Below are 15,456 nucleotides of genomic sequence, written 5' to 3' on the forward strand. Positions count from 1 at the left end.
GTGCCTGTTTGTCTGGGCGTATGATGGATTTTAACAGATGTAAAACGATTATTAGCAAAGATTTAAAGTTCAAAGAGGCACAGATAAGTTTCTTTTTTTTATACCACGTTGTGTTTTGTTTACTTTTTTCTTTCTACCGTGTAGAAAAAAAGGTAGAAACAGTGTTGTTGAGAAACACTGGTCTGATTTCCTAAAAATGAATCAATGAACATCTTCTCGTTGTACAGCAGAGGGCAGTATTGAACAAAAAAAAATATATATTTTCTCTGCAGAGCCCCTTTTGGCTTTTCCATGCACTTCCAAACGCTCTGCAACAGTTTCACACAGACTCCAGATCAACTATTACACAAATTAATCACTTACACACCTCTTTCCATTCCATCACAGTGCTTTTTAACTAAAACACAAAAACACATTATTAAATTACGTTCATAGCTCCAGACTTCACCAGCCGCACTCTGACCTCAGTTAACATTTTTATGCATTGACTCCAAAAGTCCCCACTTGGAGCCAAATGCCTGTGGAGCAACAGCGCCAATATTTCCAATTTTTTATTTATTTTTTTCTGATTGGCCCTGACAGCAGCGGTTAGTTCCTGCAGTGTTGTGATAGACGACCTGAGGACGGAGGTAACGCAGAGCAGAATCTCACAGGGGTAAATTTGCGTGTTTGCCCCCCCCCCCCCCAAACCCCCGCTGCTTCGAGCACGGCTGCACGACCCCTTTAGGAAGATGGAAAAACAATAAACACGCGCACATTGACACATAAAAGCTGCAGTCAAACGTTTTTCACTTCCTGTTTTCTCTCTCCCCCCATCGTCTTGGTAATCTATACCGTTATCGTTGCGACTGAGATTGCTTTGATGGCAGGTTGCAGCTTGTGTCAGAAAGCATGTCACAGAAAAATCTCAAAGGCTTTCTTTACCTGCAGAAGAGTGTGTTGACATGTTACACTCCTGGTTATATTTTTGCAAGGCCTTCCAAAGTCTAGAAGTGAGAGAGGTCTTAGAGGTCACCCGAGCCGGGTCATGCAGTTTTGGTAACTCCAGAAACCGCATCATGATTTACGTAGATAATAATAAATTGGAGAGGTTGAGCTTGTGCAGTTCGCCAATGTGGGCGATTTTCTAAAAGGCACACATTAAGGAGATAGTTCAAGATTTTTTTTTAAGGTTCAGTGCGCTTAAAATTTAATAAACTGTCAGACAGCTCTCGACTTCTCCCATCTTTCAATGACTCCAGTCTCAAAAACCTCTGACTGATTTGTGGGAATGCTGTTTTACTCTCTCCTGTAAACCAATTATCAATATTTGCGTTGGATGGTTATTTACTTACACAGGTGATGAAGATATGAGGAGGAGACAGTCACTAGAAATTCCTAAATCATGTCATCACCCAAAGTGCCTTGAGATAACATTCACTCACACTGAATGGTGCATATGTTCCAGTTTGACCCGAGCTACTGAACAATTCAACCAAGTTCGGTTTGTTGTACAAATTGTTAAGAAAGTTTTACGTAAAAGGAAACCCATCAGATTTCATTTATTAACTTTGCAGCAATTCCTCGTACTGAGAAAATGTCGGGAAAATGTTGGAAAAAGGTTCAGCAGCTATTAAAGACAGCAGTAGCTCCCTTAGTGGTTTCATCTAGAAGAGAAACACAACTAAACAAATAAGATTTGAGTTAGTTTCAAAATCAAAGATTTTCTAAATTCATTAGGGTTGTTTTGCTTTGTTTAGGAGAGAGACAAAATGAAACAGCAATCAAGAGGTAAAACTGCGATATGTAATTTTTCTTAAAAAGAAGAAAAGAACACTTTTCTTACATATTTGTAAAAACTATAACCATGTCGTGACAGTATGTTATGAGATAGATAATCTGTGAAAAATTTAACCCCCTTTACCTCCTCTCAGTGATGCTATTGCCATCTGAAGAAACAACCAAAATCAACCAATCAGAGCCTGGAAGAGGGTCTTAGCGCTGTCAATCAAACTCATTAACGTGCTGCTAAACATGTTACTGATGGAGAAACAACTCACCGTTACAGGAAAGTTATTCATCTGCACCATCGGTGGTCAAGCTAACTAGCCTTAGCATTCCCGACACGCCATGCAAATGGGCATGATTGACAGAGGTAAGCTCCGCCTCCTGGCTCTGATTGGTTGTTTCTAAATAGCATGGAAGGAGTCAAATGACCTCAATCTTTTCCCAGATTATCCGTCTTATTCCATACTGTCACAACATAATGACAGTTTCAACAGATATGTAAAATATATATTTTTTGATAAAAGTTACATACTGCGTCTTTAAGTGATAATCTACAGAAGGCAGCTGATGTTCAGTGGAAGAAAACACGGGCTCAGATCTAACATCTATGAAGACAAAAAAAAGAGAAACAGAGCAGAGGAGTAAATTGTACAAATGGATAATGGAGAGTAGTAGGAGAAAGTAGCTGATTCCAGCAGTCTAAGCCTAAAAACAGGATTACTACAGAGATAATCTACTATAAGCTTGATCAAACAAGAACGTTCTAAGCCCAGACTTAAAAGTAGACGGGGTGTCTGGCTTCGGACTAAAACTGGGAGCTTAAAGTAAATCTAGGAACCAGCAGTAAACCTGCAGTCTGAGAGCAAAGCAACATATGAACCAATCAGATTTCTGATGCATGATGGAGCCTGATTATTAAGGCCTTAATAAGGAGGCAATGAAGGGAACCTGAAATAGGATATATATATATATATATATTTGAATGGGACATTTGGTGCAGCACTTTGGATCAGTTGAAAGTGAATATGATTGTATTGAGAGGATGTCACGGGAGAGTCAAAAACTATGAACAAAAACATCTTAAAATGTTTGGAACTACAAAATAAGTTTTCTTTGTCCGTTTTTTTTTTTTACAAATATAAAAATTTATCATATCCTTACTACTGTGACCCCCCAGAAGACTCCGGTGGCTACTTTTTTGTTTTATTTATTTATCTTTTGAATAATTTGTTTTATTTTTTTTATGTCATTTTTGTAAGTCTTGAGTTTTAGCTATTTGAAAATCATGGTCCACTTTCGAGTCAACAAAAAGTCGCAGAAAAACACGAGTCTGTGATTTTACCATCAGTCATAACATTCTAAGTGAAATGTTTTGAAGAGAAAACTATCAGTGTAAAAATCTATAAAATATTCTTTTGCGCTTTAGTTTTCTATGAATTTCTCTAGCTTCCCTTTTTTAGCTCTCAGCACATGTTTGACACAGGAAGATCACTGGTGGTGCACAACCTCCAACCTCCGTTTCCTGCGTAAATAATCACCGGCTCCTGTGTAAGTAAGTAACCTTCAAATGCAAACATGATGAAGGTTCAAGGGTTCAACAGCGGAGCATAGACTTTTGTATTACTGAGTTTTTAATTGGAATCGGTGAAGATGGACAGTTTTTGTTTATTCTAATCAAAAATAGAGGGTAAAAGAAACCATCTTAAAATTGTCCAGCACAGTGCCTAAATAGAGACACCAACAGAGCTCCATATTAACTGCTTTTAACCTTTCAAAGGAGCCTCATTTCATACATCTGGAGCCGCCCCTTTAAGCGAGGAATGTATGTGTGATTCCCCCTTTAAATAGAGAAGTTTAACATTTGTCAGAGCTGCTGGTGTGGCATTAAAGGACCGCAGTAAATTACTCCCTGACATCTGAAGCAAGTGGTTGGATCAGAAGCACTTATCCTGCTGGTCTTTAGAAGAAGAGGGGCCCTACAAAGCAACTGGTACTCAAACGCCCCGGGGTCAGGCCCCCTGGGAGGGCTGAGGTGTGTATTTAGAGGTTAGAATGCTACATTTAATGTCCCGGTGTGCTTCAGGATCGGGGCCACGATCCCTCCAACAAAGAGACACGGGGTGTGTACACTTGTACATGAATTTAATTTCATTTAATTTTATTTAATTTTATTCAATTTTATTTAATTTAATAGAAATGATTAGTTTTCATAGTTTACGCTCTCAACAAATCTCAGAGAAAAATTTTGTCATCACCTGATTTAATCATGTATATTATTAATGTGAAATATTTTATTTGGGACAGAAAATAATAGTGTTCTAGCTTTTAATTTCCTTTCAAAACATTGCGCTATCGTTTAAATGAACCAGAATTTCTTCCCGTCATTCCAAAAACAAATGACACAGTTTCTAACTGACTGAATTTCCTTGTTTGTTTGTTTGGACGCTGACAAGCCTTTAGTTGTAATAATAGCTAAAAAAAAAAAAAACATCAACCAAAAACAAACTTGAGCTAATCAGCTATAGTTGTAAAGCCGGGACATTCCAGGACTGATTCCCACCCGGCAGGTTCGGTGCTGACGCTTGCATTCCTTTACTGCAAACCCACCTGCTGTTCCTCTTTTTTATTTTTTTTTAGCCTTCACATGTTTTCCACGCCTGTGACCTTTCTGACATCCCTGGACAGCAGGAGCACAGGTGTGGATGGGTTGGAATGAAACATGTAATAGTTTGGACTTCTCTTGTGTGGGTTTTCTTTTTTTTTTCTCTGCCAGCGTCCCAAACACACACGATTCTGGTGGAATCAGTGGAAACACAGAAGGTAAAATAACAACAGATTGTCATTGGTTGATGTGTTTCATGCATCTCCATGGTGGGTTTGAATAATTTCCCAAAGTTACGCACACCAACGAAGTGTCTTTCGTGGAAGAATCTTCACCACGTGGTCAAGCTCGCTAAAGTTTCAAGAAATCACAACATGTAGATCAGTTTATGCAATGCCTGTAAACATGCACCGCCACGACAGATTCTGCTGATTCAGTGGGAGACTGTGATCGCCTGTAAAATGTGAACTTACACCTCAGCCCTCCCTGGCGGTTTCCGCTAATAAATCACTTGAAGTGTGTGTGCGTGTTTTTTTTGTGTGTATGTTACAGCAGATCATCAGTCGAGGACAAGTACAGTACGTTGACAGCTGCTTCCTTGCCACGACCGACCGGTGACAGAAAGACCAGGTCAACATTTTTTTTCACCTTTTGACACTTTGCAAACACAAACTAGATTTTTTTTTTTTATACGCTGGGATTTCATGTGAGGGACCAACACAAAGTAGCGCATAATTGGAAAAGAACATTTTACAAATTCTTCTTTGGACGTTGTGTGTGTTTGGAACAGCTGCCCGAACGAACCAATTCAATTTGGTTTATTTATATTGACTCGCATGTGGCATCACGCAATTCAGAAAGCGGTCCACTCCGCCATGACGGATGTCGTAAAACACAGTTGGTCGCCTAATATCGCTTTTATTTAGTTCATTTCACTATGAAAACAGTCATAAGGTGCTGCACAAGCAGACAAGAACGTACAACAAGGATCAAGTGAAAAATTTCATTTCCTTTCCACTTGTCTATTACGTGAAATTTGGCCTGACTACATTGAACTTTGTGGATGCAACGTAGCAAAATCCAAAAAAGTTTAAAGGGATGCAAATGAGTTTGCAAGCCTGTAAGCATTAACGCAAAGCGCAATCACAACCTGACTGGCAGTGAACTGCATGTATAAAGAGCTTTTTCAATCAAACTGATCCGTCCAAGTACTTTAACTCTAGATCCATGTTCACCACCTCCACGTGCGCAAGCCCTTACATAATGCGTTCTAACCCCTGCCATAAGATGAGGACTCTTCCCACTGAGCCACAGTCACACCTATAAAACAAAAGAACAAACAAAAAAAAAACAATATGCACTTAGTATTTCAGGTGGTTGGGGCTCAACATCATCATAGCTCACAGCGACCGCAAAAAGACAATTCAGACAAAAACCGAACAGGCCCAGGCAAGTGGACACGTTGACTCATTCATGTTTACAACAGTAAATAATTTATGACTAAGCGGCTGGATGTGTCACAAATGGAATGCGTTTCGTTTTCTGTGTGTGTGCGTGTGTGTGTGTGTGGGAAAATGGTGAACAGGGCTCTCATAAGGCTCAAAGATATGCCAGTTATGGAGAGGGGATCACTGAGCATCTTCGGTTTCCAAGCTTCTCCAGCGAGCTGAGGGCCAAGAAAAACAGGACTGGAAGGGGAAAACGTTTGTCCCCTGAGTTTTTTTTACACTTTTGTTTCTTAAGTTGTGATGAAGTGAAAGGAATTTGTTGCTTTTGCGATAAGGTTGTTGCTGGGATTGGCTTGACTGAAGTAAAGATGTTGTATACTTGTGACTTTTATTTTGTTGGCTTTGAACAGTCTCGGAAATCTTTGGGTGTTTTTTTTTCCCACAGCGATTGCATGTCATGTTTTAAGACCTTTTGTGAACTTTAGCTACACCTACACCTTTCTTTCAACAACTGTTTGCTCTTTGCCATTTGCCCAATAGAGTCGTGCCATGTTCATTGTGAAACACTTGCAGCACAGGCTGACAGAAATTCAGAACCACATCAACTGAAAATTAGAGGTGGACATTTTACCTCCATAGTTTCTCTGATTTCCTGTCCAGTTGCTCAATTTGATTAGTTAGCCCAAGTAAACTCTTCAGCAAAAATATGTCTCAAACTATAAAACTAATCTCTAAAAAGCGATGTACACCTCGCATTCCAAACTATTCTCTTGGAATAGCTTGGAATAGCATTCCTGGATAAAGCATTCCTTTATCCTGGAATGCTTTATCATTCCAGAATAAAGCATCCTGGAATGATTTAACTTTCTTGTTGGACAAAAGCAACTTCTTTATGTCGCAGACATCACAGACGGAGAACTTTCTCTGTCTCTCTTGGATTCTAGTTTCTTCAACCACCACATATGGTAAGGATTTTATTCTGCATGATGATGATTCTTTGGGACACTCTAGAGCTGATCAAGAGTCTCCAGACTTTGATTGAGCAGCTCATTCAAGCCACATTTCAAATGCATCACATACGTTTTGTCCTGCAGCAGGCAAAGTAGTCAAATGGCTTTAGGGGCCGATATAAACTGGGTCACAATAATCCTTTTTCACTTTGGGTGCATGTTCAACACACACCTGTGGAGCCATCAAAGTCGACCCCTACTACAGGAATGTATATATTAAAAAAATCAAGTAATGCTTGTTGGTCTGAATACTACGGAGCCCTCTAGGGGACATGGGGAATTTTTTTTCTTTTGCGTTCCCTCGCAAAACTTTTGCGTTCCCTCGCAATACTTTTGCGTTCCCTCGCAAAACTTTTGCGTTCCCTCGCAAAACCTTTTGCGTTACCTCGCAAAACTTTTGCGTTCCCTCGCAATACTGTACTGGTCAGTTATGCAGCATAATTGAACACTGCAAGCCTTTCTTACGGTGGGCGCCGTACTTTCTGCTTTAATATAAGGTTATGTGAGGTTTTTCCATGAATGTTAGTATCTTTTTGTGAAATATCTGAAGTTTTATATCTTTCTTTAGGATAGAAAGGCACCACAAACCTACGATATAAACAGAAACTTTCCGTAAGTAGGAAAGAAATAAAAATACATTATAATTTTGACTATTTCTGAGTTATTATCGCGGGTAATAAATCATCTGACAGTTTTGATTGTGTCTCTGTTGTGTTCTAGTCTGAATGGTTTAAAGAGCTGCTTTCAGTGCCGCTCCATCTTCGCCTTAACAGACATAAACATGCAGTAATAAATCGATTTTCAATCAGTGTTTTGCACCAAACAGTTAATAATAATAAACAAGTTTTCACTGAGGCTCTGTAAGAGCCATATGAATGAAATAAGTAATTATTGATATGACAGGAGCAGCGGCTTTGATACTTAGGTGTGTCGATGTGGGCGTGACGTCACCAGGTATGAATGGGAAGGATACTGGCTTTGTGTGTATTAGGAAGCAGATGAGCGGGGCGGTCAGTCCTTGCAAAGTTTGGAACCTGATCATCAAAATGGAATAAATCGATAATTGTGACAGAACAAAGAAATGATCTGGACTTGATTGATAAACGGACAGATGAGATTCCCCGAGTTAACCCAGTGCAGCCCTTTACCATCATTAGTTTGTCGTGTTTTTAATAATAAAAACTTGTTAACAGTAAAAACTGTTTGGTGCAAAACACTGATTGAAAATCGATTTATTACTGCATGTTTATGTCTGTTAAGGCGAAGATGGAGCGGCACTGAAAGCAGCTCTTTAAACCATTCAGACTACGAACACAACAGAGACACAATCAAAACTGTCAGATGATTTATTACCCGCGATAATAACTCAGAAATAGTCCAAATTAGGACGTATTTTTATTTCTTTCCTACTTACGGAAGGTTTCTGTTTATATCGTAGGTTTGTGGTGCCTTTCTATCCTAAAGAAAGATATAAAACTTCAGATATTTCACAAAAAGATACTAACATTCATGGAAAAACCTCACATAACCTTATATTAAAGCATAAAGTACGGCGCCCACCGTAGGAAATGCTTGCAGTGTTCAATTATGCTACATAACTGACCAGTACAGTATTGCGAGGGAACGCAAAACTTTTGCGAGGGAACGCAAAAGGTTTTGCGAGGGAACGCAAAAGAAAAAAAATTCCCCATGTCCCCTAGAGGGCTCCGTAGTACACAACACATGGATGGATAGATACATAGAAATAAGTTTAGGTATGATGCAAATGACTTTAGGCACAAATTTGCCTAAAGTCACAAATTTGTCACATAACTGCCTAAATTGGATACATTTAGGCAAAACTGCCTAAACTAGATATATTCTTCAATGTCAGATGTGTAGAATGTGTCATGCTCAGCAAGACTTTGATATTGATTTACAACATTACCTTCTGTGCAAGCCATTCAGGGCAATCATTACAGTATCTACTGTAACTGTGAGAGTCACAACTGCATATCATTAACACTGTCACCTCAAGAAAGCAGCAAAGTGCTTACATTGATATTCCTGGTATGTATCAAATATGCATCGACAGGCATCTTGGCCATTTAAAGACCAAATGCAGTGATGGTGTATGAAATTACGGAAAAAGATTTTCAAAAAGAAAGGAATTTAGTTAAACTGCTAACCACTTGGTTGTAAAGTACAGCTTAACTGAGCTCAGCTACACGCAGTTACTCGTCAAAATAAACCACTTCACTGAAGCTTCTACTATCCTACCAGAAGCTGCAGTCCTGCAGCGGCACCAGCAGGAATTACATGGATTCAAACAACAACAAATTAATGCTCCAACAAGAAGCTTTTATAAGTATGAGTGTACTTTAGCATGACCAGCAGTTTTATGTGATATTTTTGCTCCTTGGTTGACCCTTCATCAGCTTTAAAAAGAGGACTGGGTACTGCCCCGCATACTTCTGGACAATGAAGACATTAAGTGGACAGATCTGGATCCCTGTCACCCATAAATATTTCCTTTGATTTATTGGAGAATTCATGCTGCCAGTCTGGGGCCTCGCTCTGCTGTGCTCTGATCATATCAGGCTTAAAAGCTGTCATCATCCTAATGTGGCTGTGTTTTTATTGCCGACATCAGACCAAATGGTGACCATAAAGTTGCCAGACAGAACCTGAGCTGCTGTAACTCTGCATGTAAGAGAATGGTGATGTTTTTTGTTTATTTTTAAAGCCACGCAGTTCTAAGCCGGGCCATGTGGAAACCAGGTTTACGCCGCTGTGGCTCAAACAAAGCTAACTTGACAGCGCTAAGACTTTCTTTTTTTAAAACGTGCGCACCGCAGCAGCACTCACACAAAGGGTCGGCACAATGTGAGCGTTCAGCCTCCTGCCCTTTTTCTGCGCTTGGCAGCAAAGCCTCAATCACACGACGCCAAAATCCCTCACATGTTGCACCAGCTTTGTGAGATCGACATCCTTTCAACTGAATTCTTTCTTTTGTGTTTTTTTGTCTTTACCCTCCATCTTTCTCACTGCGTGACTTGATGAAAGGAGTCACATGTATCGGACGTAAAACAGACTCTAAGTTCAAATAAAACAAATGTACTTGATGTCTGAGTGGCCATAAATCACACTTGTCATCAGTGAAACAGTAAAACATTTTCTCTGAGCAAGGTGAAATAATCCAGATTTAGTTCAGGAGGTTTCCAACATTGTGTGTTTACATTCGTGTTAAGCATCAAGCCATGCTAAAGCACAGGAAAAAAAAGAAAAAAAGAAATAAATTCAGGAAATACTTTCTTGTTAACGTTGCTAAATTATTGACGATTATTTCAGTTGATCAAATCCACTTTGAATCGGTCACAGGGACTTTCTATGCTACGTTTTCTTACTCAATTTGTTTCCTTTGATGAACTACTTCTTATATTCTGTCCTCTGAAACTTTGCATGGTTTTCTATAACCTAAGGTGTAGATGAACATGTAGTATTTTAACATTATCCTGTGTCTGCGTTTGTGTACACACCCTTGCAAAGAAAATACTCACATCCCTTGAACATTTTCAGATTTTCTCAAGTTCCAGCCACAAACCTTACTACATTTAATTGTGACATTAGGTGACAGACCACCAGAGAGTAGCGCAGAAATGTCAAGTGGAAAGAAACCTTTGTGGTATTTCAAAGAAAAAAAAAAAAGTGACATTTTTAGATCCACCTCCTAAAGTCGACGCATTGTCAAACGCTGCTGACAATTGTAATTGTGGACAATTACAATTGTCAGCAGCGTTTGACAATGCGTCGACTAGGTATTTCAGGCTATGTTGCTTTTAATTTTGTCATGACAACATAGCTTAAGCTCAATAAAACAGTAAAAAATATCAGTGAACAGAAATTGTTTTTGTCAAGAAATTCCATGAAGGCAAGATCTCAGGCGAATACGGCTAATTGTTGCCACGTCTGGGCAACTTGGCAGTCGTGTCAAACTCTCTTCATTTTGAAAAGATCTACGTGCGACATTCAAAGCTTGTGTTATTACTTTAACCTAACTCTGGTTTAAACATTTCGTGAACTTTCTCCCTGACCGTCTGATGTGCGCCTTAAGCTGAGGCGCAGTCACATGGTTGAAAACCGTTCGTATTCGCACACAGCTGTCACACAGCGGCACAGACCACCTGTGGGACGCCACTTCTGCTTCAGTGTACGTCACGCCACTGCCTACGTGAGGTCGCTCTCCCTCCCTGCGTCCTCCATTTTGTTTTTAGGAAACGGTCACGGAGCTACGCCACACTTCTCCATGAACGACGATGCTACAATTTCCATCCAGGAGCTCTTAACCATTTTCCAGTCTTATGATTGTAGTAGTTATTTAGTGAAGAACCGTACAAATGCACATAATTTCTTACCGCATCACATAAACACTCCTCAGAAGTAGGGGTGCACTGATTGCAGTTTTCTGCCAATCTGGCAATTACCGATCTTTAAAAAAACCCAACCTGTCAATTCAGATTTTGACCAAACACAATTATTTTGACTGAAATGTTGCTAAACCTAGAAAGAAAGTTGCTGAGATGGTAACAGTGAGGTGAATATTGTTAACTGCAAACATCCAGACATGACCTGGTGGGCCGGTCTGTCAGTCAAACCTCTCTCATGACACAGCGAAAGAGGACAGAGGCTGATTTTTAGACCTTTATCGACAAGGTCGGCTTCACATGTAATAATCGGGCGTTCGCCGATAATCTCCCAAAATAGCAAAAGTTTCCACGTCTTCTGCAGATACAAAACCTGATAGTTAAAGAGAAATATCAACACTGATGTTTGAGCAGATTTCTGCATAGAACACAGCCACAAACTTCTGACCAATCACACAACACTTCACAGAAAGCTCAACCCGAGTCTGGAATCGAGTTCGACAGGCAGAATCACGCTGCGGACAAAACGACGCAATTTTTACCACACGTCTACGGCAATGAGAAGCGATTTTGACACTTTGGATGAACTATGTGGGGGCCTTTAGTCTCCATGATGCTGTTTGTTCTCTAATGTCCTCTGAGGCACTTCACAGATCGCCTGGAAAGTTTACTGCTTTCGGGGCATCAAAGTATAAAATCCCAGTGAAATACATTGAAATTTATGATTGTAGACAAAGTATGAATACATGGGGGTTAAAATGTCACAGAAAAACTGGCTGCCAGGTTTGAAAACGCACTACGTCTTCATTGTATGAATCTTTTACAGTACCCTCCTATTTTGCCCATATGTGTGTGAGGTAACTTTGATTAGAGGCTGGCGGTATAGGACTCCCTCAGACTGGCTCACCCTGTTATTTCCCCCTCGTCCGTGTCAGGCTGGGCTCCCCACAGGGTGGGTGGGTCTGTGACCTCCTTCCCAAGCGCAACCACGAGTGAAGGAGGCGCCAGTTACTCACAACCCACCCACCCACCCAGCTGCCTTCAGGTCCAGTTAGAGATGTTCTCGAGCGCACGGCGCTGGAGTCTCTGCAACCCCCGACAGAAGGCCTGCATTTCTCCTGAAGTAGAGACGACAGAGCTGACGGGAGCGCCTGGGCTGGCTCTCCTCACAGTGACAGAACACACTGATCTTGTCACTGTTTTCCATCTGGAATCACGTGAGGCATCGTAAGCGATAAGCCGGGCAGAGAAGGTTTCGACGTAAGCTTTTCGAGGATGAAAGTGTAGCTCGTTGTAACTTTCTGAGCTGACAGCCCAAAAAACAAACTGAGCACAACTGGTGATACGAACAACATGTCGTACAAACTTTCTTTGGAATTTATGTTTTCCTACTCCCACTTTTTCAAAACTTTCCCCCCCTCTTCCTCTGACTCTTATCCTCCTAAAACTCCCCCTGCTTGTTTCCCACCCGTCTGTATTCAGTGAAAACAGACTGATTGTGGCCTCTGGGTTGGGACGCCCTGTGAAGGCAGACAATTCTTTACAGGAGTGAATAGAGAAACAACTTTAAAAGCAACTATGAAGTGACACATAAATAATTTTGTCAGGTTGAAATTTGGAGAATAAACCAAACTTGACCCGTGCCAGAGCTTGGTCCACATTGCCAGTGGTAAGCCAGACCCATTTCTGGTGAGAGTTGGACTCCGCCATGGTTGCCCTTTGACATCGATTTTGTTCCGAATCTTTAAGGACAGAATTTATCAGAGCAGCCAAAATGTTGAGACTCCAGTTTGGTTCCTTTAGGATATGTTCTCTGTTTGTTTTGTTTTTGTAGATGCTGTGGTTCTGTGGACCCTGATCTCCTGCTTGCACTGGAACAGTTTGTAGCCAAGTGTGAAGCAGCCAGGCCGTCCAAATCCAACACCATGGCCTTGAGCTGAAAAGGGTAGAGTACCTTCTCTGGGTCGGGAATGAGGTCCTGGAGTATCTCAGGTTATTGTTCATGAATGAGGCAAAAAAAAGGAGCAGGAAATCAATAGACGGACAGGCAATAAATACTAGACAGTCCTGGAAGAAAACTGAAGTAATTAATTTGGGCCTAAAGTTGTCCAATTTAGAGTCAACACACAGCTTGAGTTACTACAGATCCAGTCTTTCACCCTCGCATTAAATCACAAACTCAAATCAAAAAAATCACTGAACTGCTTAGCACCAAAGTACATTAAAGATCTGCTGTCAACCTTCCAGGCCTCTCAGGTCTCCTGGTTCTGGCCTGCTCTGCATCGCCAGTCAGAACCAAACATGGAGAAGCAGCATGTAGTTGCTCTAAGCTCCACTAAAATGCTGAAATACCGAGTTGGCTAATAACAACTGAAACATCTTTCACTTTGCCATTGCAATGTAGCTTTTTTTTTTTTTTGCTTGTTTGTTGTCTTATTTATCTTTCTTATTATTATACAGAGCATGTTGAATTGCCTTGTTGCTGAAAACGTGCTATGAATATATTACTGCTCTGCCTTACGTTATTAGCAGGACATAAGGACCACAACCTTAAATATAAAGCAATGCGTTAGGATGATCTAGACCTAAATCCAGTCGAGAATTTGTATCAAGACTTTCGCTTGTTTGTATTCCAAATCCCGGTCTAATAAGTTAGCGCTGTGCTAATAACTTGACAAACATGAAAAGGTTCAACAGGGATAAATACTTTCAAAGGCAGTTTCTCTAAATGACTCCAGGAGGATCAAAGTAATACCTGAGACACGTCAAGACTAGCTGGTCAATTACAGGTAAATTAAAGAGACTTTATTGCTGTTTTAAAGACAGTTTAACAAAAGCCAGGGGCTGATGCATGTCCTTATCAGTGACTAGATTAAATGCTCACTTTAAAGGACATATGGTGCTTCATGTGAAGCACTGTTTCCAACCGTGAGAACCAGCCTACACATCAAATGCGCACCAGGGTCGGTGGGTTTCTGTTTAGCTCAGAGCTAGTGATTCAGCCCCTGCAGCCAGATTACATTACCATCAAAAATACAAGGGTTTTCACCTTCAGGCCGGTTGGCATCACCACAAGCCTACATGTCTAAACTCTTAACGGAGACCATCTGGATATGCGTATCAAGTTTTTCTTTAAAAAGCAGCGTTCTGTTGTTGTGCAAAACACATAATTACTGACTGTGTTCAGCTGCAGAAAATGACTAATTACCAAATTGGAGCCACACTCAGGCCTCTACAGGGTCTGTTTTTCATTTCGCAGGACACGACAGTTTTAACCCAGCTCGTCGACTCTGTGCCAGCCAGAAGAAAAAAAACAAAAAAAAGACCATTGCGAACTCAGCTGTTGATTTACCAGCTTTAAAGCCCTAACCGCGGCAGTAGGTGAAAAAGCACAAACTGTTGAGGGTGAATGTATGGTTTGCATCAGAAACATTGCTGAGAATTAAAGTTACACCAGCAAGCCACCAAACAAACTGAAGAAGAAGAAAGAAATGATCCTGAATATAATCACACTTGGGTCTTAAAGACCTTCCGGCCTGTTGAAATCTATTCTATGCCATTTAGAATATGAAATTTTTTGGAGGTGACAGTGTTATCTGTTATTTCCTGTAGTGTGCATCACCCATCCTTAAGCGGAACCGAACTTCATTTCCCCCCTCGTCTCGCATTTCACGCTCAGTCATTGCAAAGTGTGCATTTGCAAGGCCACTGAAAGTTGTGTGAAAACAGATAACAGATAGACAGAAGACAAAATGTCATTTTTCAGTGCTGTCGTGTGAGATTTTACATCAAACACAGCAAAAAAGAACATATTGAATATTTGAAAGTTTTTTCCCCTGATATAATTAATTTGGTTCAGCCTGTTTTTACTTCTTGGAAAGCTCAACCAAAGCTAGGTAGATTTACATCTACACTGTAAAAACCTGCTTTTACTAATGGATGGTTTCATATTCGGTACTGTAGGTGTAAGTTCATAAACTCACTGAAGAGGAGGGTTGTGCTCTCCTCACTAGTAATATACTACACAATGCATGGGCTGATGTGCTACTTTCATTGTAAAACTTTCACTGTGAACTATTTTCAGTTTATTATAAGGTGAATCAAAAACCTAATCGAATTGCTTTTATTTTAAGTGTTTAAGTAACTGTTCCTACCTCTGTTAAGAAAAGTACATAATTTTATCTAGTTAATTTTTTATTGCTATTTTGATTTTAATTCAACAAGCA

The sequence above is a fragment of the Xiphophorus couchianus genome, chromosome 16, assembly GCF_001444195.1.
Source record: "Xiphophorus couchianus chromosome 16, X_couchianus-1.0, whole genome shotgun sequence".
Taxonomy (NCBI): domain Eukaryota; kingdom Metazoa; phylum Chordata; class Actinopteri; order Cyprinodontiformes; family Poeciliidae; genus Xiphophorus; species Xiphophorus couchianus.